At 38.3% G+C, this 24,003-nt stretch overlaps 1 protein-coding gene across 4 annotated transcripts in view; it reads left to right on the forward strand.

Annotated features, from left to right (window-relative positions):
* The first annotated feature begins 2,693 nt into the window (after nucleotides 1-2,693).
* Nucleotides 2,694-24,003, forward strand: part of PPARG (peroxisome proliferator activated receptor gamma) — a 162,656-nt gene continuing 141,346 nt past the window's right edge. For 2 of the 4 annotated variants that reach the window (XM_023498195.2, XM_023498197.2), the window contains exon 1: nucleotides 2,694-2,931. The gene's annotated coding sequence lies outside the window, so the exon portion shown is untranslated. Of the gene's footprint in view, nucleotides 2,932-2,975; nucleotides 3,933-3,993; nucleotides 4,181-24,003 lie in introns of those variants that run through there. The other 2 variants (XM_031955345.1, XM_023498194.2) reach the window with 2 other exon arrangements.

The raw sequence follows: 24,003 nt of genomic DNA on the forward strand, positions 1-24,003 counted from the left end.
TTATCTCAAGAGGAAGGCAGTTAATAGTCTATAGATAATAGAAGAATATTTTTGAATTGGAAGGTATTAGAGTCTGTCTGCTTCATACTCCTGAATAGTTCCAATAATGAATACTCTGTAATTAGAATGTGATTCATCTGGGATTATGGCTAGTGGCACTTTTCCCATTTGAGATTTTGATTTGGGTAAGAAAAGAGATGGTTCCCAAACTGAAATGGCTTGCCCTTCTAGTTAGAAATAAGGTTATGTTCTTCATTAGCATAGATAAAAAGGAGTTTGATAGTTTGTGTTCATCATAGACTTTTCAATTTGGTCCTTTGTGGTAAAACTGGAAGAATTGGTTATTCTTAACATACTTAGGATGTGCTTTTTGAAATGAAGTAAAAAAAAAAATTGTTGTCACAAGATCATAAACTAGGACATGTTGTGAGATGAGTACCACAAAATTTTCCTGGTCTCATCAGCTTTAAATTTCCAGTTTGGTGGGGGGTAGGGAGGAAGTATTGAAGGGGTTGGACAATGAGGAAACCACCAGATAGGGTCAGATGTCTAATAAATGCCAGACCCAGGACTGGGTCCAGGATTTCTGACCACAAATCTGGTGCTCTTTTCACCTAGTCTTCCTGCCTTTCAAAATATGAAATACATGAAGAGGACATTTTAATATATGATCATCTAAAGCTCAAATGAAACAAGACTTTTAATGGGAATGGATGGAAATATGGATTACAGATTTAGAACTGGAAAGGACTCTGGAAATCATGTAGTCCAACCTCCCAATTTTACAAATGAAAATGGAGCTTCGTGATGTAACATGATTTAACCTGTGTGTTAAGATCTTTGGGATAGTAAGTATGAAGTAGGATTTGAATCCAGGAACTTTGTCTTCAGATCGGAGCTCTTTCCACAAAAACATCATGCTCGGAAGCATATCTCTCAATGGGTCTCATTTCCTGCTTGTTGTTTCCATGTTTGTGTATTAGTAGTAGTTGCATGGGAAGGGATGGGATAGACTGATAAGTGCCTACCAGCTGAAAAAGTCTATGATCCCATGACAAGGAAGGATAGTGTCATGTTGGATCTCAGATATGCAGCTGGGGCCTTTCCTCTCCAAAGAAAGATTGCATTTGCCATGTCACTCTTTCCCTTGTTTCAACTGAGGGACTAACCTTTGAAGAAATTAATGGATTTCGAGCTGGAAAGAGACATTAGAGATGGCCCGGTCGAGTGCAACTCATTCATTTTACAGTTAGGAAGCTAAGGGAAAATATCTCATCAAGGTCCTGCAAGAGTTAAGTGACACAGCTTCCAAACCACTTCCTAGAATTCCAGGTGCTTTTTCCAAGGCAGCATGCAGGAGGGCCCTGCTACCAGAGGATCTAGGCATTCTAAGACTGCAGACAGAATTTGCAGTCTCAATTGGCTCGGATTCGCCCGGTTTTCAGTCTGGATCTGCCCTCAAGCATTTTGCATCTGTCAGTGAGGAACTTCCGGTCAAAGTCTATCCCCAATCACTTTCCATTCTGTCTGTCCTTGAGGAATTGCCGCTCGAATTCTAAATCTTTTTCTGGTTTAAATTTGTTTACCAGGAGTTTCCTGCCTAAATCTGCGCTCACGTCCTCAAGGAACTTCCAATCTAAACTTTGCTTCAAGAGTTGAGGCTAGGTAGCAGAGTAGCTGCCAGTCCCCCAATTCTAAGGGTTCCAAGAAACTCACTAGCCCTGAAGTCAGGAGAACCCGAATTCAAACGTGGCGTCAGACATTTAACACGTCCTAACTGTATGACCCTGGGCAAGTCACTTAATTTCAATTGCCTCAGCAAAAACAAATTAATTAATTAAAAAAAAATGTTCCAAGAAACTCCCCGAAGGAGTTTCGCTAAGGGTGCAGGGAATCTTTTGGAATTTACAATTGTATTCTCCAGTCCCAGGCTTCCTTAAATTGTATGCAACAAAGCCCAGCAATCTTTTCATTTGCAAAACTGCACGTGCGCATTCTTAAGGATAGCTACTCTCCCCTTCTCCCCCCCCCCCCGCCCCCCATTGTGCCTCATTACAAAGAAAATTTCAGCACCAGAAGGAAAGAATCGGGGAACCACAGCTCCTGTCTAGGTCTGTCCTCAAACAGCTTCTAGTCAGTCGGTCCCCACGTAGCCTCCACTTTAAATCTAACTCTCCCCAAGGAGCTTCCAGTTTCTTGTCCCAGAGTAACAGAAATCACTCGGTTTAAGACTCAAGTCGCCGGAGCCGGTTTTCTCTCCCAGATACAGACTCTACTCCGGCCTCTCTAACTCCTCCTCCCTGCCCTGCTCCCCACTTCCAGGACCCTCGGAGGCTCCCTGGGCGGATCTCCGAGGTTCCAGAGATAAGCCGAGCTCTTGCCCCGCCTCGGCCACCCCGACCCCAAAGTTACTTCCTAGTGGCGTGGGGGGTTGGGGGGGAGAGTCACTCCTGGGAGGCTGTGCAGTCTGCAGCTGGACTCGCAGGAGCCTGGGCCCCCGCGCAGAGGCGGGGACTGCCGGAGGGCAGAGCAGGGACCCGAGCGCCCCCGAGGCTGGCCGCGGGCTAGTGCTGTGTCGGAAGCGGCTCCCTCCTGGAGCAAGCGAGCCTGCCAGAGAGCAGCAAGCGCGCTGGGAGCGCAGGTCCCCGCGCGCCGCCCCCGCTCCCGCCCCCTTCCTCCTCCTTCTTCCCTCCTCCTCCTCCTTCTCCGTCCCCTCCTCCCTACTCCTTTCTTGCCCCCTCCCAGGACCCTGTCCCCCCACCCCCCATCAGCCTCCGCCCCGAGCCCCTGCCCCAGTCCCACTTGGCGATCGGTCAGGAAGAGCGCGCTGACACTCCGAGCCGCAGCCGCAGTCACAGTCACCGGAGCTGCCCGGTCTGGCTCGGCTCAACTGGGGCGGACACCGGGAGCCAGGGACGCCACCGGCCGCAGGTCAGAGCGCCCCCGCCGGGCTGGGCCGCGGGCCACGGGGGAGTGCGGAGTGGGGAGAGGGCTGTCGAGAACAGCCTAGGGCTGGGTGCCTGGGACCGAGCCCTCACGCCGCTGGGTGACCTGTAGTCAGAAGCACTCCTTTGCTGGGTGTCCCCCGGGCCAGGCGACCTCACGCGGTTGAGTGTCCCGGGGCCGGGAACCCTCGCGCGGCCGGGTGTCCTGGGATCAGGGCTCCCTCCTTGGCCGCCGTGTCCTGGACTACGGGGGTCACGGACCTAAAAGTCCTGGGATAGAGATTCACTGGCGTGCCCAGTGGGGCACGAGGATTTGTTTATATCCAGGTCACTAAAAGGGACTCGCAGCTCGTGTGGCCCGGAATGAGGAGGACTCTGGGCCCAGAGTACACCGCGGAGGGTGGGAGCGCCGTGTCCCGGGATAAGGGGCCCTAGGGTCGTATGTCACGCAAAAGAGGACACCGGCTTGACTTCAGGCTAAGGAGGATACCGGGCTAAGTGTCCTTGGCAAAGGGTCGTGTGGCAAAGGTCTGTCCTGGGGTCCGAGGGAGCTGAGTGTGAGTGCCCTGCAATAAAGAGAGTTGGTGTACACAGAGATCTGGGGGGAAAGTTTTCTGGGAGACTATGTGCCCTGTGGGAAGGACGGACGCCATGCCTCCCCGCCCCCCGGTCCCCGGCCTTGCGGACCTAGGCATGGGAGCCCAGCATCTGTCCCTGTCTGCCTGTCCTTCCGTCCGTCCCATCCGCCCTGGAGTTTGCAGCGCAGGGAAGGAACAGGTGATGACGATCTCCGGCGCTCACCAAGTGCCGGGAGAACGCACGGGGCAAAGAGGGGCTCAGGGATGCCAGGCTGCCTCCGAGCAGCAGGACGAGCGCGCTGCTGCCAGTGCTGCCCAGCTGAGTCCTTCGCTGCCATGTGGGCAAGGCGCGGGACAGAGGCAGGCTGGGTGCTCCTCTGGACTCTGGGGGGAGAAACGGGATCGTCAGGTAAACAGAGATGACAGATCCCCTGGTGTTGGGGGCGGAAGGTGGGTGTGAGTGCAGAAGAGAAATGTGGTACTTTGTGCCTTGGCTCTGGGGGAGGGGCCAGGACCAGAGAGCCGGAAACTGGGAGTCACCGAGCCACTGCTTTTATATGGGGTCAGGTAAAGAGGAGGAGCAGCTGCTCCACTTTGATCCGAAGGGGTAGGAGGGCTGCGCCGGCACCTTCCACTCTGCTAACTTCTACAACTTGGGTGAGTCAGCTCGCATCAGCGACATTTTCTTGAAATGCTTTAGGTGGAGAGTTTGCGGAGCATTTGGCATTTGCAATAGTTACTGAGAGCTGAGCCGGCTGAAGCCGGGGAGTGCTACTGCTGAGACCCCTCCCCATAAAATCAGAGAGAGGGTCGATATATTCTGGGAACACTGAACCGTACTATTTGGACCTGTAATATGGAGTTCTGAGCTGAACACATGAAGGGTTTTTAAAGTAATTTTGCCTAATGAGCCTAATCTGCCTATGCCAGAATGCATAGGTGTTTCTCTTTTGGTCATTTGCTGAAATTCATCATTGAAAACACTTGGAAAGGGTAATGACTGTCGTTGCGCAGATTTTCATTAAAGTACGTAATTTGATCAACCTTGCTACTTTTCACTTCATATGTGTCTGCGTTTTCTTTTGTTTTTGCAAGTTGTGAAAAAGAAACTTTCTCTCTTAGGGAGAGATCAATGAATTACTTGCAATTACTATGCAAACTAGTGCCAATTCACTTTGGCCCTCGGGTGCCCAATAGTCCCCTCTTGTCTGTAGTAAACTGACTATTCTATGAACTGAAAGCACAGTTACATGGCTTTGTAGAGCTAAGTCCCTCTTCTTGTTCTCGTTAGGAATTGGACGTGGGTGTTGTATAGAAATTTCAGGTGAAAGAATTATTTGTGAAAATTAATACTGCCATCAAATTGGGGACAAACAGCTTCCGCATCACTGGTCCTCATACAAAAACAAAATAAAACAAAAAATCCTGCTAGGCTTTTTTGATTATACGTTAGACTAATTTCAGAATTTTTCTTAATGATTTCACGTCTGAGTTTTCCATTTTTTTTTTTTTTTGTGAAAAGCTTAGGCTTTAGCAATGTTATAATAATATACATGTTTACATGAAAAATTAAATATTTGTAATTTTTAAGTCATAGGGTTAGAACTAAAAGAACGTGTAAGAAAAGTTTTGGAGAATTAGAGTTTGAGACTTGAAATAGTACAAAACTTCCTGATACTTTGAGTAACCCAAAGTAGAATGGGTTACCTTCCCCCTCCTTGGTGGTCTTTGGTCAAAGGCTGCATATTTGTTATGTATGTTGTAGAGAGGATTGTTACTCAAATACAGATAGGACTAGATGGCCTCTCAAGTCACATCCATTAGTTACGGAGAAGTCATTAATTCTGTAATGGTTGCTATAGTCATTTTCTCACTTAAAGCATGGTTATTTGTATATATGTCTCATGGTCACCAGCCCCTTTTCACAATGTTATAAACTCTTGGAGGGCAAAATATCCTGTCATCTTTCTTTTCCCAAAGCTGAGTCAACAGTAGGTGCTTAATAAATGTTCAATTCAGTGGAGAACATACTAGTCAAAATGGAAAATGCAAAAACATTAGGACAGATTTTCTTTTGTCATAACATATACTTTACACAAATGATTTTCTTCCTTCTTTAAATCATATGATATATGATATTCAGCATGCTGATGATAACTTTAAAACCAGATGGGTATATTAAATTTTAAGACTCAGCTGGGGACTAGCATACTCTTTCCTTTTTCTTTCTTTCTTTTTTTTTCTTTTTGCTATATGATATAGGAAAAACCCTACTTCTGTTGCTCTGATACCAGATTTTTATCAAATATTCCTCTTCAGCCTTTTGTTTTCTAGTTTTTAACCACAAGCCCAGTAAAACCAGCATTATTGAAACTAACATTGGCATCAATGAAACAGGAAGCTGCTCAAAGTAGAAATTATATTCTATAGTTTCAGAAACAAAATAACCCCTTTTGAAAAAAAAAGGGGGGGGGAAGGAACATTTCTCTAAAATTGCTTAAATCAGATTCCAGCCTGACCATCTTGGGATGGAGAGATTGAGTTTGGATTTTTTAAAAAACCCCAAGAATCCCTTAATCAATCCATGACTTTATTAAACTGAAACATGGACCAGTGTCACCTCTTTTATTAGATCTTCACAACTTGGCTACCTGGAAAACAATTTTTAGAATTAGAGTTTGGAAGAGAAATGTAGTATTTTCTTTGAAAAGGGCTAGTTTCCTGTTCTTTAGAACTTAGGTCTCTACTGCCTTTTATATTTCAGTATTTTTTATATTAAAAGAGTGATAAATTACTGGTAGAAAAATTACAGTATTACTTTGAAAGTCCCCAGAACATTTTAATTTTATACTGGGGGGAAAATTTTGATTTAGTGGTATGAATAAGAAATACAATATGAAGCTGGATCCCTTTGCCAATTAGCTATGTGAACTGTGAACACGTACCTTTCCTCCCATCCTCCTGAGAAGTTTGTTTGCAAACTTTCTTCACAGCCAGCTAATTTATTAAGTATTTAGAGTCTGAATTAGAGATACTTCTTTATAATTGTGTAAATAGTATTATTGTTCTTGTTATTAGAGTCCTGTTACTTTTAGGGAATAAACAATACATAGCATTAGTAACAAGTCTTTTATGACAGAAAAAAAGTTAACATCTCAAGTGTTTTATATAATGAGGCCTAGCCCCGTTGCTTGAAATCTGTATCCTTAATGTATTTGTATCGGTCACTTTAATCATTTTTTTTCCTTCAGCTGTGTCTATACATAGTTAGAGACTAGGAAAGAAACATTCCTTCATCCTAGTTCACCTGAATTTGGAAATACAGTTGAGGCTTTGACATTTTGGGAGCCGCCGCAACAAGCTGTAGTAAATGAAATAGGCCGAATCCTTTGGTTTCATCTTATTCCGTTGGGTGAATACTAGTGTGGATTTAATTTAAATCACTAGTGAGGAACAGTTGATTTGAACCACTACTAAATGAGGCTCTCTTTCATGTCCTATGAAAAAGTTAAAATTTTAATATAAGTACACACTATTAAAAGTCTATTCAGGTACACTAATGCAGTAATAAGGCATAAGGGCAGTGGGAAATGACCTCTTAACTTGAGCACAAATTTGGACCTGATTAATATCCCTTTTAATTTTGCCTTGCTCTGTTTAAGTTTTATGAGTCAATGGAATAGCTGCGTTTATTTGCAAAAGCCCCTTAAGATAGAAATCAAACTTTTTTTGACCAAGAAAAATTGTAGCAGCAGTGGTAAGTAACGGCCAGACCATTGTGACAACTCTGGCTAAGCTCAGTATATTATAAAACTTTTGTTAACAAGTATTGAGATTGGTGATGTGAATTGAGGGTTGTTGGAAACAGGGACTTAAAGAGGCTCTCTGATTTCAAAGTCCTTCTTGACAATTTTTTCTGTACATTTTCACAGTTTCTAGAAGCAAATTTCAGTTACTTTGGGCGAAGGTACTTACTCATTTTAAAAGTGATTTTTTTTTTAAACATTAATTTTTCAGATACCCCAAAAGAGGAGAGATTTATTTATTTAAGAAAACTAATTCAAGTAGGTATGAGTATTGTCATGAAAAGCAAACCATTCCCAGTTTAATAGATTATATTTGGGGGGTAATTATACCATGATTTACGCGGTGTCCCAAAAAGTCTTAGTGTCATTCTAACCAGTAATAGTTTTAGTGCCCTTAGTTCTAATAGTTGAAGACATCACTAAGACTTCTCTAGAACACTCTATTAGATGGAATAACTCCCCCCATAACGAGAGATGCTTTAATTTTTTAAAAATTTAGCACAAGAAATAAGTATTTTTGCTATTTTCTTCAACAGTAACTTTAACCAAGCAACTATATGTGCTCTTTAATAATAACTGTTCAAGTTAGGAATGTAAGATGTGTGTTTTAAGATGTAAATGGTGTTTTTAAATAGACTATTTCAGCAATTCAGCAATCTGAAACTTAAAATGCTGTGTTTTGTAGCTAACTTAATCTTCATCTTCCTCTTCCTGTTCACTTATAGACTCGAAAAGAAAAAATGATCTTTCCTGCTTTTTAAAAGCCCCAATGATTTCTTAATTTAGAATAAATTAATTCTGAGGAAGAAAACATTCTACATCTGCTAAAGAAAGTGTTGTTCAAAGTCAAATGACCATTTTAATAGTCCCTGATGGATGTAGGTGCTTAAGAGGCTTCCTCTAACTCTTGGGTGTGACTTCTTTAACACCCCCTCAGCAAACATTTCTTGAGTGATATGACCTTGGCTCAGAAATTCATTATATTCAGTATTGTGGAAAGATGCTTGCTGGATGCTCATCTTGTAGTCAGCTCATTTCCTACTGCTTAGAATGAATGCAAATGCTATGTATTGAGATCATCAACAAGAAAATTAGCTAGAAATAGAGTGGCCTGTTGTGACCAATTGATAGAACATTATTGAAAAGATTGTCTGGGAATAGTATCCCAAATATTACCTAATTTGGAATCTATAATTGCATTGTGACTTTTTTAGAATTTGATCATATTAAAATTAAAACTTTGTATTTTATTTTTATACAAAGTTTTATAATCATTGATTTTTTTTTTCTCCATAGTGATTTTCATCCACTCTCATGAAGACTCCAAAAGATTCTGCCTTTTTCACACCCAGTGGTCTATTTTTTATAAAAGAAATCCCTAAAAGGAATAGACTACTTTTATAATCAGCAAACCTTTAATTTTTAAATAAATCATACAATATAATTTTAATATCAAATGAATTTTAAGAATTGCATATGCCAACAAAAAGGGAATGTGTGAGATGAAGCAGTTTACTCAATAGTTGCTTTACTGGTCTCAGAGTTTATGCATCTCCCTATTTCTTCACTAACTTGCAGGTAAAAAGTCTTGCAGTAAAAAGTCTTGTTTGCCTCAGTTTCCTCATCTGTAAAATGAACTGGAGAAAAAAATGGCAAACAATTATAGTATCTCTGACAAGAAAACCCCCAAATGGGACTAGAAAGAGACTAAATGACCAAAGCATAATTTCCTGATAACACCAGTACTCTATTCACCATATCACTGAATTGATCAAAGGGACCACCATCCCTCTAATTATCCTGATGTGCAACTCCAGCATTATTCTGTACTCTTTCTTCTTCCTTATTCTTCATATCCATTAAGTTGCCATATCTTATAGGTTTTACTTCCATAATTTCCCTTTCATCTGGCCCCTCTCCATTTAGATAGTAGAAAGATGGGAATGGGTTCAGGCTTTTAGTCTATTGCCAGAACCTCTCAATTAATCTTCCTGCTTCCTGGCTCTCCCCACCTCCAATCCAACTTCCATGTAGTCTCCCAAACAGGGATTCCTAAAGTATAGATCTAATCACATACCTCCTCTGCTTAGAGGCTACCTTGGCTCCCTATCTCGCCTGGCTCCAGTAATTCCAGTGAAATCCAGGCTCTATTTACTTCACCCTCCCTCAGGCACTGCATTATTGAGAAATTGGCCAGTGCTCTATTTCCCTTATGAGAGGTTTCAATCCCTACTGGATTGTGTGCTTTTACAGAGGCAATTCCCCATTCTTGGAATGCTGTCCCACTTTCATGCTGTCTCTTGGAATTCCTGGCTTCCTTCAAAACTCCATCTTAACTTCCTTCTATTTGATTTCCACAGTTATTTCTTCTGCCTGTGTTCCCTCCCCCCCCCAAAAAATTTTTTTTTCTTCATATTTACTTGGTCTACATTTTGTGTATTTATCTGTACAAGAGGTTGTTTTCTCTGGTAAATAAATGCCTTGGAAATAGCAACTGTTTCTTTTGGTGTTCTCCCTTTGTATCCCTAGTACCTAACACAGTGCCTGGCACATTGGCACTTAATAAGCATTTGTTTATTAAGTCCAATTGACTTAGCTGAGCCCAGGGTTCCTTAGCCATTGGGTCATTTCATAAATGAGACCGAAAAGTCTCAAGGGAGGGTCCTTTCCTAAACTTCTGAGTACTCTTCTTGTGACAGGAAGAAATGACCTCATCTGCTAATGCTACCAGAATCAATACAAATAGAAATGTAACTTTGGAAGCAGGAACCCAAATCATATGATACACTTATATGATTTATAGTCAGTTTGGTGAATGTAAGCAGTGTACAGACATGTTTCAGCTCAATCATTTTAGGAAATAGATTGAACTGATTTGGAACTAGTTTGAACTGATTCACTACATATTTACTTTTTGTTTATTTAATTTGTAGTTCAGTAAAATAATGAATCCTGGGTTTGATTTAGGGTTCAGCAGAGTAATCCAGTTCTTCTCAGTTTTTGATGTGTCCTGAACTGCTGTGAACCACACAACTTTGAAGTAATATAGCAGGCTTTCTGGAAGATTTCTTAGATGTAAATTAGACTTACTGACCCAGTTCTTTATCTTAGTAGCCGGAGCTCAGACTCACATATACTTGCCTAGAGAAGTTCTTCACAGTTTTACCTGGGTGGGAGATGCCAGAGAGTAGAGAAATAGGAAAACACCCTGAACTTTGCCCTAACACCCATAATGTATAGGCTGGATTGTGGCTGGGCAGGCACACCTGGCAGTCATAGCTCACATTTTAAGATTCGCAATGTGTTTTAAATACATTTTCTGATTTGAGCCTCACAATAGTAGTAAGTTGTAGCAAAATTCCTATTTTACAAATGAGGAAGCTGAGGCTCAGAAAGGCTCACAAAGTCAGAGGAAGCATTCTATTCACTTTATCAAGCTGTTTTTCAGGGAAGCAGAGTGAATTCTTCTAAGAATCTATTTGGATGCTGAGGATGGACTAAGACAACCAAATAATTCTAGAGCATTATATTTGAGACAATAAAGCCCCTTGAGGACACATTTTAACTTTTGTCTTTGTTAAATTCAGGTCTTTTCTGACTCTAAATCTGCTCTCAGTTTACTGTTATGATGGACACATATTAGATGCTTAATAAATGCCTTTTGATTGATTATTAGATTATAAGTTACCTAAAGAAAGAGACTGTATAATTTCATTTTTGTATTCTCAGCACCAAAATGAATAGCCTGTATATCATAGGTACTTCTCAAATGGGAATATAATGAAATTCTCATCACTTCTCAAAAATATGGATCCTATCATCTGGTTTTCCACTATAGTTTTTCATTCAAGGTTTTCATCTTATGGAATCCCCATGTCAGAATGCAAATACTTTACACCCTAAATTGTGTCATTTTTGTATTCTGGGATTTTTTTTAATTTTTATTTTTATTAAAACTTTTTAGTTTCAAAACATATGCATAGATAATTTTCAACATTCATCCTTGTAAAACCTTGCCCAAATTTTTCCTCTTCCTTTCCCCACCCTCTCCCCTCGAGGGCAAGTAATCCAATATATGTTAAACATGTGCAATTCTTTTATACATCTTTCCACAGTTATCACACTGCACAAGTAAAAATCAGATCAAAAAGGAAAAATGAGAAAGAAAACAAATTGCAATTAAACAACAATGAAAAAAAGTAAAAATACTATGTTGTGATCCACATTTAGTCCCCACAGTCCTTTTTGGGTGCACATGGCTCTCTCTATCACAAGACCATTGGAACTGGACTGAATAACCTCGTTGTTGAAAAGAGCCACAACGTCAGAAATTCTTATCATATAATCTTGCTATTGCTGTATATAATAATCTCTAGGTTCTGCTCACTTCACTTAACATCAGTTTGTGCAAGTGCCTCCAAGTCTCTCTGAAATCATCCTGCTGATTGTTACTTATAGAACAACAATGTTCCCTAACATCTATATACCATAACTTATTCAGCCATTCTCCAACTGATGGGCACTGAGATTCATTTAAGAGATTACCCAATTTATTTTTCTATTTACCTAGCAACACATTTATTTATTTATTTAAGTGAAGCAGTTGGGATAAGATTTGCCCAGAGTCACATAACTAGTAAGTGTTAAGTCTCTGAGGTTGGATTTGAACTCAGGTCCTCCCATCTTCAGAGCTGGTATGCTCTATCTGATGCACCATCTAGTTGCCCCGGAATTATGTGGCTTGCCCGGGGTCACAGCAAATATTACTCAGGATGCAAACCCCAATCTTTAGGCTTTAATACTATTTGTTTTCTATTACTCTACCTAATTAAGACTTTTCCAGATTTAGAGATAAAATGTGGTTATGAATGGAAGAGGGATATTTCTTTACTTAGCAACTTTCCCTAGTACTAGCCTTAAAAGCCTAATTGTAAAAAAAAATCATTAGATTGTAAGCTCCTTGAGGGTAAGAACAGTCTTTTGCTGCTTTTTGCATCCTCCTAGCTTAACTGTCCCTAACTCCTGGTAGGTGCTTAGTAAATATTTATTGATTGATTAAATACAGAGGGATAAAATATATTCCTTTCTCTGTGCACATTTTCTTTCATGAATAACAGAAGTTAGAAATTTTATCTCCCAAAATATTTTCTCCCAATTTCTAAACCTGCATAGTTTATTATTTCCTAGAATTAGTTTTTTAAAGAAATATTTGATTTGGATTTGTGGTCTGGTAAGATAGAACTATCTCTGTTTTTACTCATTACTTCTGCCTTTTATTTTGTCTATGACCTTGAAGACTACAATCTTTAAAAATGGCCCTCTTATGGACGAAAATAAGGCTATCATTTTAATCCTGTCCAAGTTTTTGTGATGGAAAAAAAGGGAATGAAGAGCTATGATTATTGGTACTATCATTATTGGTTCTTTTTTTCCTCTTTCTTCCTTTTTTATTTTTGAGAAAGTTTTTTTTAAAGAAATGTTTCCTTCCTTCCTTCCTAACTGAAGACATAGAGCTATAAATATTTCTTTCTTTTTTCTTCCTTTCCCTTTCTTTGTCATTTCTTCCTCTTCCTTTCTTCTATGTGTGGTTCAGCTATCAATATAATTTGTAATTATAAAGTTGTTCCACCAAATAATTCCAACATTTGCTTCATTCATTTTTTTTTCTCATTAAATATATTTCATCAAATGATTCATCAAAGGAGCAAATCCACATGTTTCTGTTAAATAGAAATGAGGCTGTTACCTCGAAAGCAATGCCTTCATTTTTTGTGAATCAGCTAACAAGTTGTGAGTTACAGACAGAAATAGGTCACTATCTTCCTTCATGACTAAGCATATTACCTTCCAGTCATTCTGTTTTTACTTAGGTTAAAGCCTATGAATCGAAAGACAAAGAATCCCAAAGTCCCATCTTGTTGAACTGACAGGTAATTGTGCTGCCAGTTGATAATTACCTCTTTTTGAAAACAGGTTTTTAAAATCTTTATGCAAATATGTACATTCTGTTATACATTCATTCCACATTTATTAAACATCTGCTGTATTTCATGGCATTATGTTGGTACTACAAAGGAAGTCTCTCCCAACTCTCCTCCCCCAAGATGCTATTACCTTCCCCTCTGAGATTACATTCCAGCCACACAGTATATATTGTGTACCCAATTATTTTCGTGTTGGTTTTTCCCTCTTAGAATATGAGTTTCTTGAGGGCCGGGAGTATTCAGCTTTTTCTTCTTGTCCCTAGTCCTTAGCACTGTGCCTGGTACATAGTAGGCACTTATGATGCTTGTTGACTTATTGAAACAATCTCTGCCCACAAGAAACTTAAACTGAGGGTGGGAGGTAAGGATGGAGGATCCCCAAGTACATACATATAAGTAAATATATAATGTAAAAAGTAATTTCAGGGGTGAGGAGCGTACTAGTAATTTGAAGAAAGAGATGATCAGGATAGGTGTCCTGTAAGAGGTAGTCCTTGGACTGAGCTTGGAAAGAAGCTAAAGATTCTAAAAGGTGAATTTCAAGCAGGGGGATGAATGAGACCAATCTATGTGAATATTAACTGTACATGTATGAGAGATGGAAAGTGTGAATGATATGTATATCCATAACAAGATAGACTTTATCAAAATAAACATGTCAGTCTGCTTTCAAAGATTGAGAACATAGCCAGGTGTGTTAAGGCTATTCTTTTATTCCATGTTTTCCTAATTCATTAGAAACTAATTGGAAACATTATGGCTTCATACAACAATCATGCTTTGGAATTTTATTTTTCATTGCTTACTATCCTTCCAGATGATGTTCTAGTCCTTTTTTTTTTTTTTTTTTTTTTTTTTTTTTTTTTTGACCAGAACAATCCTAGAAAGATGAGTTGATAGTGATTCTAGATCCCATTTCAGGTTTGTAACTAATGAGTTCAAAACTCATCCTTTTCTAAATGTTATTTGTATTCTGTTTCATTTAGCATGACCTTCCATCTATGTCCAACCTCAGCTGCCATTAATTTATTTCCTGCCTATTTACACTGAGCTTTCCAAAGTCATTCATTTGATGCGATTTTAAAGTATCTGGAAAAACTTAGTGTCCTTGTAATATGGAGACCATGAGGAGATAGGGTGTAGGGAACAGGGTACTGTTTGTCTGGTTGCCAAGGCAGAGTTTCCCAGGGTGCTTGTATTTTGGGGAAGTGACCATGGGTGGATTCAAGGTCTAATTTTCAGCTTTACAGATTTAGAACCTTCATTATGATCAGTTTACTTGGAGTGGAAGTGGGTGTAAGGCACTGGGAAATTTATTCATAGTTGAAACTTATAAGATGCTGATTTATAAACTAGAAGAGCATTATATTTGTTTAGAATGGGATGTATGCCTTCCCAATGAGGAGAATAGGCTGTGTAATTCAGGGCACCTGAGAAATAAATTGTAATCAGAAAGTTTCTTGGTGAGCCAGGAATCAGATCAAAGAATTCAAATGATCTTGGTCCTTCAGGATCAAATATAAACTCAGTTCTCTTTAAAAACCCTCCGCAAACTGGCCTCAGTCTGCTTTCCATAAAAGAATTTAGGAGAATAGTGGGACTTTATACTCAGTTGTTTTGCAGATTCATCAATGGGAATAATTGCCATATCGGTGAAGATTGCTTATCTTATCCATCTAAGCCTCCTCAACCCATGTAAACTTATTCATGTTCACTTACATATGTTACAGAAAGAACCAGCCCAATATGTTCTCAGTCTTCTTCCAAGTAGTTTTTCACAATTTGTCCTACCCCTTGGTATATAACCAGAGCATCTCCTTTTTTCATCATCCTGTTCCTGGATGAGAATCCTAATGCCCATTTGTGGGTGTAAGTCATATTGAAAATATGCTGCTTACTTGCACCTATCAGTTGTATTTCCACTTTCCTTTGGATCACTTAAAAAAGAGTTGGCTGTCTTCAAATATTTGAAAAGGTGACCTGTGAAAGAGGGATTAGGTTTGCTCTGTGAACCCCAGATATTACTTTTGAGGATTTTACGGGACCAGGTACTGACCTTCATTGATAAGGGAAATTTCTTTATCAGAAATTTCCTTATACCCATAAAATCATGAGTCTGATTTCCCCCCTTCCCCCCAAAATAAAAAATCCCTCCAGATAACAGAATCTGGACTTCTAGATGAAAATTACAAGGGAATAGATTTCAGGTCAATTTTAAGGGAAAAATGAAAACAACATCCTTCCAGAACTTTTAAGAAATTCTCTCTTGTGAAGCAATAAGCTTTCCATCATTGTTAGTGTTCAAACAGAAACTGGATCATGACCAATCAAGATTAATTCATCTATCCATTAACTTATGAATAAAATAATTATTGAGACTCTATAAAGAATGGAGGGAAGAGGAGAGAGAGAAACAGAATAAGACATTTCCTGCCTTCAAAACTTACTGGGGTTAATATAATAAAACATAAAAGTAAAAGTGTGAGCAGAATACTATATGCAAAGTACAATGACAGTTGAGAACTAGAAGAAATTAATTCTATTTGTGAGAGGGGCACACGAGTAGATAGTATTTGAATTTCTATGTTCTAGAGCATGGCTTCTTAAACTTTTTCTATTCACAATCCCTTTTCACCTGAGAAATTTTTACAAGATTTTATATATATATATATATATATATATATATATATATAGAGAGAGAGAGAGAGAGAGAGAGAGAGAGAGAGAGAGAGGGAGAAGGAGAGGAAACTGATGATAAAATCATAATTTTGCAATCCCCACATTCAGTTATAAGAACCCATGTGGGATCGCAACCACTATTTAAGAAATTTTGTTCTAGAATTATAGAGGGGGGTTTTCTGCATAGAAATTGAAGAGGCTCAAATATTTGGTTGTCTAGCTTGGAATTTACCCATTACAATGTTTCTATATAATCATTAGTCTTCCTATACATTCTATTTACTTGCTAAACCATATCTTTTCATTCCTGCCAGAATCCTCTCATTTTGACAACTCTTTTCAAATTAGATATCTTTGGTTTTCCCTCTCCTTCTGTCATGTTGAATTTATATTCGTAATTAGTGACCAATAAAGAACTATTATAGATTTTAGGGTTCTTTTACAAATGGCCATTAAAAGGCCTAGATACCATGTTGTATAGTTTGCAATAATAATGCAACAAATTAACCAAGGGTTTAAAATAGCATGAGAACAGATGTTTCCCAAAGCCATCTTGCAACAACCTTGGTTCTCTGTGTGAAAATTGTAAAACTGCCAGAAAAATATTTTTTAAAAAAATCTAATATAAATAGCTTTAGAATTAATTCAATGCCTCCTGCCCTCTCTCCTTTTTCATTGTATTGTACAAGAGATCCCAAAGGGAGCCCTGGGGAGTTCTTTCTCCTTTTGCCCAGATTAGGGGGTTGGCTTTTTTGCTTCTCTCTCTCTCTCTGGGACGTCTTTGAAGAACTTTTCATTGCTTTGGAAGTGAAGGACAGTATTTATTAAATTATTAAATTTTATTATTTATTATTCATGCAAAAACATGAATAATCACCTTTTCAAAAGCTATTTTGAAGTCTTTTTTTTAAAATGTTAATAGCTATTCCTCTCATCTTCTTTCTCTTCCCTTTAATTTGTGACTATTTGTCCAGTTTGTAAGTGTTTTTTTTTTTCTTCCATTTATACTGGGCAGAGAACCAGTGGGAGGGACAATGAAAGAGTGAAATAGTGGATAAAGCATGAGGTTTGAAGTCAAAGGATTGAGGTGTCATAAGAATATGAGGGGGTGCTGCAGAAGATAGAGTGCCAGGTCTGAGTTGTAATTTGGCCTGAGACACTTACTAGCTATGTGACCCTGGGCAAGTCAACTAACCCTGTTTGCCTCAGTTTCCTCATCTGTAAAATGAACTGGAGGAGAAAATGGTGAATTGCTCCAATATCTTTCCCAAGAAAACTTCACATGAGGTCATAAAGAGTTGGACATGACTGTATTTCTTTGGGCAAGCCACTAACTCATGGTCTCATCTATAATATGAGGAGACTAGATCAAATGAAGTCTATTCCATCTTTCCTTTCTATGTAACTATGATATTCTCATTTAAAAAAAATGAAAATGTCATCTCCTTCTGGGGGAAAATTATATATATATATACACACACACACACACACACACACACACACACACACACACATATATATATATATATATATAAAATAGCTTATATGCAAATACATGCAAAGACAGTTTTCAACATTCACCCTTGCAAAACCTTGTGTTCCAAATTTTTCTCCCTTCCTTTCCCCCCCACCCCAGTCCGCAAGTAATCCTCTTGGAAAAAATATTATCCATAATCCAATATTTCACTCTTGTAGCTAATATTGTCATAGAACAATGATTCCCCAAAGTTCAGAATTCTGGAAAAGAGGGATATTTTCTTTCTTTTTTTCCATTTTGGGCTCAGAGCATAATATATTTCCTTGCCCTCAGGAATACAGAATTGGAGAGGGGAGAAACTTGGGCATTTGCCTGTGATTTTTATGATGAGTATTTTTATAATTATAGAGGTAGCACACCAGAACCACTGGTTTAAGTTAAGTTTGAACTTACAAGAGATAAGTATCAGGTCTCTAAATTAAAATATAAACAACTCAGATAGAATTTGATTAATGAATCTTCTGGGAGGCAGAGGGAATCATTTTAACAAAGTCAACCTGAGTATGGTAGAAATAAATTCTAGTCTCTTTCAAATTGGGTTGCTAATGGGTACTGGCTTCTTTGGGCAGACAACCCTGCCCAATGGAAGGGCATCCTTTCTTTCCTTATAGAGGCTTATGGGAGTTCACCCTCTGAGTTCCAAATTATATGTAGCTAAGGAACCACAGGAAGGAATGCACGCATGGGCACACACACACACACACACACACACACATTGAAATGGTACATTGTGGTAAAGATGGACATCCTGGAATCATTCAACAAATATTTAATAAGCACATACTTACCAGGCTCAGACAGATAAGAGATAGTTCTTGACCTCAAGGAGCTTCTTTTCTATTGATGCTTTCCTCTGCTAATATTTCTAGCTGAGATGAAGAAATTCCTAACAGTTGGAATCTACTATTAGAATATAGTTTCTTTCTTAATAGAGTTATTATTGTACATGCAAATGTACAATATGGAGAATTGGATTTTTGACATCTAGTCAGATGTAATCAACAGATTCAATCTTGTACCATAACTTATTCAATTCCATGAAACAGGTGTTTATGAATTACTGTGTACCTAGAATAAATATTATGTATATGCTGAATATATATATATATATATATATATATATATATATATATATATTCTAATGTGATAGGTAGGTAGGTAGACAAATAGAAGTCCATTATGCACTAGGTTTTAGGAGTATTCTACATAGAGAGTATGACCAAGAAGGATTTGGTCAAGATCAATAGGGTTAGCAAAAAGTGACCATTCTTTTGGCCTTGAAAATAGTTTTCTTGTACTCAAATATTCATATGGATCTATGCCTTTGTCAATTTCCATAACTCCCTTCAACAATATGTAATTAATAACCTATTTAGTGTAACTCAGGCCCATGTCTTCCCATAATTTCATCACCAGAGTCCACACAAAATGTTGAAGACCTTCCTTTCTTTCTCCTGACATCCTGAAGGTTCCAGTGAAGCCATCTAGTTACCCATCTATCATCATTCTCATTCACCCTTGACATGCAATCTTGACATATCTTTTCCTGTTATACATTTCCTGGGTGACATCTTTTTTTCCTGTTCTTTGCAGAGTTGCACATCACTTGCTGTCTTTTCTACCTGAATTCCCATAGTCATTTCAAACTCAGTATGTCCCAAATTGAAATGATTATCTCTTTTCCTGAGCCCATCCCTCTTCCTAAATTCCCTGTTTCTATGAAGGGCACCAATATCCTTCTAGGCACTGAGTTATTGTTAACACTTCTCTTTTTCACCCCCCACATCTAATCAGCTGGAATAAGCTTTATTGATTCAACCTCCACAATATCTCTCATTTATATCCTCTTCTTTTTGAATCAACACTGCTTCTCTTTGCTCATAGGGCCAACCAGCCTAATCTGGTCTTTCTTGTTTTTTACCTGGAATCTCTCAGCTTCCAACCTGTTCCCTCTCCAATCTGGTCTTCACACAGTTGCCAGATTGATTTTCTTAAAACAGATGTCAAATGAATTTTATCTTGACTATCTTTTTTCTTTTCTAGAAGCTTCAGCAGCTCTCTAATTCCTATAAGACAAAACACATGCTCTTGTGTTTCATACTTAAGGCCCCTTATTTTTTCACTCCAGTGCAGAATTTCTGCACTAATTTCACATTATTCTCCTCACATATTCCAAACTTCAACCAAAATCTCCTACTTGATCTTCTCTGTACAAGACAATCCCCCTTCTGTCTTTTTTTACACGATGTTTACTTACATATATATTGGAAACCACTAGTAGAATGTAGGTTCCTTGAAGGCAGAGATTTATTACTTTTTGTCTTTGTAACATCAAAGCCAAGGGCGATGTATTGCATATCTCAGATGCTTAATAAATCCTTGTTGAATGAAAGATGGCACATTTGGGATGTTGATTATCTCTCCTTGTTGGGGTGTGACTGACCCCACATTAGGGTTGGTTGAGTCATGGCATTTGGATAATTAATTAAATCAAGGCTGCTGTATATCTGAGCTACACCCTTGGACTTGACCTTTATAGGGAGTAGAAACAGATGTGGTAAGGAGACAAAGACCAGAACTTGTCCTCCCCTTACCCCTCCACTTCCACCAATACCCCTGGGACTTCATTTTACACATAGCCCCTTTCCTCTATCAGTCAACGTTGCTCTCTGAGCATAAGCTCTATTAATGATTTTAAAGTAATACTCTATGTCTAGAAATTATATTCACATTTACCTTTTTTTTTTTTTATGAAGCAAAGGTATACTTTTACATTCCTTTGGACCAGGAATCATGTATTTCAGGATAATATGGCCAATTACAAAATTCACAGATTTACTTGGATTTGTGCAACCTTAGAAGACCTTATCTTAATTGACCATATTTTGAGCCATATCATTTCCTCTGCCATGGCAACTAATAACTGTACTGCCCATCAGACTATCCAGATCATTGATTCAATTTAGTCATTCAAACAACAGAAGATATTCAAATGACCAATTAAAAGCAGATTTATAACCATATAAAATTTTTTTGAGGGGGAATTACCCCTTAAGACATCTTTTTAAAAAATTGACAGGGCTTTTTAAGGAATCCAAATGGAGTTCAAATAACCACAAACTTGGGCATTTTGATTGCCTTACCAGCATGGTTTTGTTTAATGCCTCAGATCAATTTTTTTCAGGTGAGTTCTACAGGTATTATTATCCACATTTACAGATGAGAACACAAGCTGAGATTAGTTCAATGACTTCTCTTTGTTCCCATAGCAAATCAGGGTCAGAGGTGAAGATTTGAACCCAGATATCTTGAGATTTTCTGGTCTAGTATTCTTTGCTCTCTATATAAAAGTAAAGTACCTTGGATAAAATAAAGATACTGGTTCTCAGTTTTGACATTTGTATCACGTGCTCATAAAGCTTGACTCAAAATCAAAAGATTCAATTTCATTTTTCCTGAATTCATTTCAAGTTAATTTGTATTGACCTATTTTATGATTTATTGCGTTCCTACAGTGTATTCAGTGTCAATCAGTCAGCTAATGAGCATTATTTTAAGCACTTCCCATATACCTGACAATCCCCATGGGATGCTCTAAAAGGATCAGAAGTTGTCCCTGTCTCAAGGGGTCCAGGATCTTCTTAGTGGTAAAAAGACTGAAACACATGCATAAGAAGATAACCATAAGCAGTGACTATCTCATGAATGGCAAGACCAGAGTTTCCAGTTCCTTGCCTCTTAACAAGTTGTGTAGGTGACCACAGCATGACTGAGGGATTGAATCTTTAAGCCACACCTACATGCAATGGTCATAAAATGTTTAGCAATAGTTCTCAAGGTCTGATAATTCCTCACTGATAGAGCTGCCCACAGTAGAATCCGCTGTGTCAGAAAGTACATCTCACTTTCACACTCTCACTTCACTGTGGTCTTCAAGCAGAGACTAGATGACCCCTAGAGTGCTAATTCTGGAGTCAGGAAGACTTGAATTCAAATCCAACCTTAAACATTTACTAACTGTGACTTTGGCTATCACTTAAGAATTTTTTGGGCCTTCAATTTCCTTAGCTGTAAATTAATAATCTATTTCCCAGGATTGTTATGAAGATCATATAAGATAAGATTTATAAAGTATGCCCTGCACATAGTAGGTACTACATAAATGATAACTATCATTATTGGTATTATTACTATTGTACTTATCATTATCTCATATAGGAGCCTCTTTCTAAGAGATATTGTTTGAACTGGATGGTCTATGGACCATCTCTTTCTACTCTGAAATGTTCAGGTTTTATGACTTTGTCTCAAAATGACCTTTGACTCTGAGCAAAAACACTGGACATACAGTTAATTCTTGATGATTCACAGTAAATTTTTAATCTCTGGATGATTTCCCCAGCCATGGATCATGATTTGGCCTGCCTTCCCCATCATCAATTACTCTGTTATGAAAATACAAACTAATTTGGCATTAGCCCATTATATCATGTTTGGTATATAGTTAGATCGTAGTGAGAAATGCAAATCATAGAATGGAATTGAAGAAACACCACCATCCAAACCCGGAGAATTATTAGTTCAACTCAGCCACAGGTATTTACCATGGTCAAAGTGCCATACCTGAATTCATTTCACACTTGGTTGAAGGAGGCTGGGAAAAGGCAATACTGGGTTTAGAAGTTAGAAGATTTGGGATTAAATTCTGGTTTTTCTGCTTTGTAGATTGGGAACTTCAGTTTCCTGGTTTGTTTTTTTTTAATGAGAAGATGAGACTAGATGGCTTGGAAAGTGCCTTCTAGCATTCATTTTATTATCCTGCGGAATGTGTCATCATTAAGGTCCCTTCCCATGATAAGCCTTAGTTTTTACTGTCTTATATCACTGTGGAATGATTTCAAAGATATGAGTCTTGGACCCACCCCATAAGAGTTTAAGTTCCTAGAGAGTAAGATCGTATATTTCTTTTGTATCCCACCTGATTCTTACCATAGTATTGACACTTAGTAGGTACTATAAATATTTACTAAATTGACTAGATTCTAAACACAGGTGTGAGATTTTCTTTTTTTAAAAAATTCCTTTGAAATAACTGTGTTTCTACCGTTCTTCTTGCTGACGAGTATGAAAGAAACTTGATTGAATGTCTTTTATTTGAAACGTTCTTATGACAGTGGGAACCACAGAGGTTTAAAACCCCTGCCAGAACCTTGAGTTTTCTAAAGCAGGTAAAATGGGATATGAAAGGGAAAAATGTTAATTATAGGCTTGAACATTCTATGTTGAATCTTTCGTTGTTCTGGTCAGAAGAACAGGTTTTTACAGCCCGAGGGCTCCAGCTCTATATTAGTGTTCTGGTTTGGAAGCTTCCCATGGCAAATGTAACCAATTTTGTCGAGTGCTATTGTCCTTAAAAAAATTCCCTATTCTTGGCAATTAATAATATCATACTTGGTAGATATGGGAAAGATTTATAAAGGAAAATCTTTTTTATTTCCACATTTAACCATTTGCTAAATGGTCATGAAGCTATTGGGCTTACATTTCTTTTTTAAACAATGGAATAATAAATATGAATTGATTAACTCACTCAGCTGTCCTATATGTCCTTGAATTGTTTTCATTATAGTATTGAACAGTTAAGCAGCCCCAGCTTTGTGATTAACATACATTGCCTAAGACGGCTATTGTTTATAATTTAGACAGCATCCAATCAAGATAGAAGACTAGACTAATGATTTATGTACACAATGAGAGACCAGTTTTCATATGGCCTTATGAAATCCACGCCTACTCTTTCTCTGTACGAATTAATCTATTGATGTGGGAGTCTAAGAAGAAAGAATAACTGTAGTGAGTTTGTACCCTCTTCTCCCATGGGCAGCCTGCCACCCCACTCCTACTGTTGCACCTGTTCATCTGCTAGTATAAGGGAAGGGTGCAGTGGTGTTAACGATAAATAATAACCATAGCAGCTCCCACTTATATTCTGCTTTTCACTTTGTAGAGTAGTTTCTTCATAACCAACTATGTAGAGCAAATATTATCTTTTTTAGACAAAGAAACTGAGGTTTGGAAAGATTAGGTGATAAAACATACCATAAACCTTAAAGTGGCAGAATTGGAACTTGGAACTTTTGATTTCAAGTCCAGGGTCCTTTTCTGGAAAATTGGCAAGGAGTTAGGATATTCTGGAAAGAAAGAAAAAAAAATAAAGAAGTGACAGAAGGAAAGGAAGAGAAATAAAGAAGTGACAGAATTACTTGAATGTATGAGAAATTTCCTTCATATATTCAAAAAGAATTGTAATAGCTAAAGGAAATTAAAAAAAAAAGATCGAAAGCTATGACCTCTTGCACTTCAAGAGATTATAATAATTAAATACTGGATAACATATGAATAAATGTTAAAATGCTGAATAAATGCTAAAATGAGAAGAGGTAGTAAACTGGCATTTTGGGAAAAACTGTTGAA

The sequence above is a fragment of the Sarcophilus harrisii genome, chromosome 1 (genome assembly GCF_902635505.1).
Source record: "Sarcophilus harrisii chromosome 1, mSarHar1.11, whole genome shotgun sequence".
In the NCBI taxonomy this organism is placed as follows: domain Eukaryota; kingdom Metazoa; phylum Chordata; class Mammalia; order Dasyuromorphia; family Dasyuridae; genus Sarcophilus; species Sarcophilus harrisii.